This window comes from Rhea americana, unplaced genomic scaffold (genome assembly GCF_003343005.1).
Source record: "Rhea americana isolate MKP2758 unplaced genomic scaffold, rheAme1 scaffold_4, whole genome shotgun sequence".
Classification (NCBI taxonomy): Eukaryota; Metazoa; Chordata; class Aves; order Rheiformes; family Rheidae; genus Rhea; species Rhea americana.
The window spans coordinates 12,851,423-12,856,199 of NW_028186534.1; positions in this window are offsets into that span (position 1 = coordinate 12,851,423).

The following is a 4,777-nucleotide window of genomic DNA, read 5'->3' on the forward strand; positions in this document are numbered from 1 at the left end:
GGGGGGGGGACGCACGGAAAAATGAGCTCACTACCTAGACGGGCGGGCTGGCGGCGGGCCACGAGCGGGAGCCTGCGGAAACGGGGCCCGGCGCGGGATTTTGGCTCGCGGGCAGAGCGGGGCGCCGGGCATTTCCCCGGCCCCGGCTCCGCCTCGGGCTGCGCCGGGAGAACCGCCACTGCCCTCGCCCAAACCCGCCCCGGGGGGGTCGGGTGCTGGGGGGGGGGGGGTCGGGTGCTGCGAGAAGTGGCGGCTCCTGCGTGGGTTTTCCTCTCGGGATTGGAAAAGTTGCTGCTAAAGCCCCGGTTTTTGCAGCTCGGGTGGCTGGGCGAAGCGGCGAGGGCACCCGCGCCCGCGGCCGGGGCGAGCGGCCCGTGCCCCTTCCCGTGCCCCTTCCCATTCCCATTCCCCTTCCCGTTCCCGTTCCCATTCGTTCCCCGGGGCTCTCCGGCCACGCCGCGGCCCCCCTTCCCCATGGCCCGGCCTTGCGGCGGCGCCGGGCCGCGGGGAGCGATCCCCGAGCGCGCTGCTCCTCGGAGCGGCGGCGGAGCGCTGCTCAGGTGCCGAGCGGCGATGGAAACGGACTCTGCTGGAATAGTTTGGGGATGATTTCACCGCTGTTACGGCTCAGGCCGCGGCTGTTTCCACGCAGCCCCTTCCGATTTTATGACTTAATCTCTGCAGAGCTCGCTGCTCTTCCCGGGGAGGAGGAGCCGCGGGCTCTTAGCAGGTCGTTACTGCCSGAGCGAGCTCCGGTATTTGACAGGTACGTTTAAGAGCTGACAGCCCCATCCTGCCGGCGGGGCCGCCCGCGGGGCCCCGGGAGCAGGGGGCCGCCGAGGGGGACCGCCGTGGCTCGGGTGGCCCCGAGCGCGTGCCTGCGTCCCTGCGCGCGTGCACGGGGCGCGCGTGTGCGGCCCTTTGCACCGACGCGTGCGCGAGCGCAGCCGCGCGTGTCTGCGCCTGTGTGCACCCGCAGGCACGGATGTGTGTGCGCGCGCGCATCCACACGCGTCCATCCGCGTGCACGTGTGCAAGCACATCTGCGTGTGCACGCGGGTGTGCACATCCCCGTGGGGGTGCATCCCCGTGGGGGGGCATCCGTGTGCGCACTCACACGTGTGTGTGTTCTGCTGGAGGCTCACTGGCCAGGTTTATAGATGTTCTGGTTTTTTATGGCATTATAGAGCGCTCGATGACATCACCCAAATATTAAAACAGCATGTGCCAGCCGGCCCGGCTCGGGAATATGCAGCTCGGAGCCACACGAGGGTGAAAAATCCCCAGCGGGGCCGTGGCCGGGCTCGGGGCGAGCAGCAGCCGGAGCCGTCCCGGAGCGCAGCTGCCGTGAACTCATCCCAGCTGGGATTTTAAAGGGGAATCGGAGCTTCCCGATCCTTGGGGGACGGCGACGGCCTTGGCACGCCGTCCCCTCCCTTTCGCCACGGCACGTGGTGACGGCGGGCTCGCACCGACGGATTTATCAAAATCAAACCTGTTTGTGGAAAACAGCTCCCAAACATTTCCTGACTTGAGGAAAAAAAAAAAGGAGAAAAAAAAAAAAAAAAAAAAAGAGTGCTGGGGAAAAAAAAAAGTTTCCAGGCTTTTTTGGATCCAGGGCAAGCTTTTTAGCTTTGTGACTTGCACTATATTTTTTAAAGGTTAAACAAAAGGAAAAGGTCAAAATCCAAAGGAAGGTTTCAAAGTATGCGCAGAGAAACCTTCCACAGCCGATCCAAACGAGAAGTCKTCTCAGCGTGCCAGTTCCCAAACTTTCCCAAACTTTCTGCTTTGCAGCCCAGTTTGGGAACGGAAATGCTTTAAAAWCGCGACGCTTCTTACAGGACAGGAAAACCATGATTTCCTCCTCGGCGCTGGTCGGGGTGCCCAGAACAGGACAGAAAGGAGATCTAAAGGCGGCGGGTGATGGAGGGTTACTCCGGTCCTTCCCCTGAGCCCGCGGCGAAGCCGGAGCCCGGCGAGACGCTGCYTACGGTGCTCTGCTTTGGCCGGTGGATGAGAAGCCCCCAAATCGGAGAGCAGCGGGGAGGCAGGCGGAGGAAGAGTGTGGGCAGGCGGGCGACGAAGGCCCCGGCCCGCTGAAGGGTTTCAGCTCTGCAACTGTGCACCGGCAGCCAGGGCTCGTTTTCCACCCTCCCCACTTCGCTTTGGAGCCTGTTACCRGGAAAATAGCTACAGAACAGGGTTTTTCCCCCCATAAAGTTCACGTTTATAACGGGCCAAGAGCTCTCTGCCACTCAGCGCTGCTCGTGAGCAGTTTCCCAGGCAGCTGGGCAGCCACAAGCTCCAGCGCGCCCGAAGCGTTGGYCCCGGAGCAGCACAAACACGTCGGGCTTTGCAAAAGAAAAAGCGAGCAAGCCGGTCCCTAAATGTGCCCCGGGAAGGCTCCGCAGCCTGAAACTGGGGTTTCAGCGTTCGCGCCGCGCCGAGGCTCAGCCGTGCCATCGCCGGCAGAGCCCTGGCTGCGGTCCCCGGGCTGGAGAGGAGGCGGTTTGGGGCGCAGGGTCCTCGTGGCACGAGCCACGGGAGGGTTTGGGGTTGTTTCCCCCAGCACAGACGAGCGCCGGCTCCCGCCGTGCCGGAGCAGAGCCCCGCTGMCACCCGTCGGCGCCGCTCTGCGTCCCTGAGCCAACCCAGCAGTGCTGGGGACGGTCGTGGGATAAATCGGGCTGGGAGGGCTCCCTGAGGGTCCCTAAGCCACCGGCATCCTCCTAACCCAGCCCGGCCTCCCCCTAACCAACCAAACCCACCCTAATCCCCCTCTTACCCAGCCTAACCTGCCTGGAATCCAACCTGACCCAATTTAGTCACACTAATCCAGACTAACCTCYCCTTAACCCACCTAACCTGATTCCCCTTTTAACTCAATTTAACCTCCTCTTAACCAAACCTAACCCGCCCTTAAGACAATCTAATCAGCCTAATCCAGTCTATCCTCCCCCTCAACCAGCCTAACCAATCTCACCCAATCTACCCTCCCAACCCAACCTAGCCTTCCCCAAAACTACCTAACATCCCCCTAACCTGCTTCTAATCCAACCTGACCTCCCCCAACCCAAATTGACATCACCTTAGCCCAACTCAACATCCCCCAACCCAACATAACCAACCTAACCTCCCCCTAATCCAACCCAACCTCGCCTTAACCCAACCCAACCTCCTCCTAACCCAACATAACCAACCTAACCTCCCCCTAATCCAACCCAACCTCCTCCTAACCCAACATAACCAACCTAACCTCCCCCTAATCCAACCCAACCTCGCCTTAACCCAACCCAACCTCCTCCTAACCCAACATAACCAACCTAACCTCCCCCTAATCCAACCCAACCTCCTCCTAACCCAACATAACCAACCTAACCTCCCCCTAATCCAACCCAACCTCCTCCTAACCCAACATAACCAACCTAACCTCCCCCTAATCCAACCCAACCTCCTCCTAACCCAACATAACCAACCTAACCTCCCCCTAATCCAACCCAACCTCGCCTTAACCCAACCCAACCTCCTCCTAACCCAACATAACCAACCTAACCTCCCCCTAATCCAACCTAACCTCCCCCTAATCCAACCCAACCTCCCCCTAATCCAACCCAACCTCCCCCTAACCCAACCCAACCTCCTCCTAACCCAGCATAATCAACTTGACCTCCTCCAACCCAATCTGCCTCTAACCCACCTTAACCACCCTTGACCTCAACCCAACCCAACATAACCAACCTGACCTCCCTCTAACCCAACCCAACCTCTCCCTGACCCAACCTCCCGCTCCGAGCAGGTCTATCCCTCACCTCCCACACGGCCAAGCTCAAGCCTTCTAGGCTGGCGGGGAGGTGTTGGTGGAAACCTCTGCCTCGTGGCGGCTCGCCGCCGAGGGGCTGAGCCCTGGCGGGAGCTGAATCAGCCCCCCCGCGGCGCAGGAGCGTCGCGGGCCGTCGGAGGCCCGTCGGGACGGTCAGGCCAGGCCGCGCGGGGCCGWTCTGGGAAGCCGTCCAGCCATCCGCCGGAGAGAGGAGCCTGCCTAGAAATGACTCTCCTGGCTGCCCTCCACGCTCCGACCGTCCCATATGGAACGAATGTACATTTTCCATCAATTGTTTGTATTTTTCATTTAAAGAAAGAAAGAAAAAAAAGCGACAGAAAGAAAAGAAAACGGGCTCGCCGTACATGCAAAGTGTCAGCGACAGCAGATAGGCCCCACGGCGGAGAGGGAGAAACGCTGGCCGGCGTTCAAGAGCCTCGACCGTATGGTATGGAACAATAAATTTTAAGTGTGTTTTGACATATTTGGTGGTCTCTGCCTCGCGCTTAACGAGCGTTGGTCCCCGTTACGGGGGAGCCGTAACCGTGCCGCTCGAGCTGGCTGGCAGGCGGCGCGGGGGAGCCCCCGGCCAGGCGAGCCGGCCCGGAGGTCGGCGCCGCGGTGGTCCCGGCGCGCGCGGCCGCGGCGGACAGCCGTGCTGGAAGCGCGTGGGTCGGGGCGAGCGCCGGCGGTGAGATGAGAGTCTGGGGTGCGCGGGGCGTTTGCAAGGCGCCGTTGCACACCCGTGCAACCCATTGCACGCCGGTGCAACCCATTGCACACTGTTGCAACCCATTGCACGCTGTTGCAACCCATCGCACGCCGGTGCAACCCGTTGCATGCCGCCGCCCGCCGCTGCCCGTGCACCCCTGGGCGATGCTCGGCCGCGCGGCGCGGCCGGACGGCGTTTGGTAAGCCGCGCTCGGCCCCACGGCCTCTCCTGTCCCCCGCGGC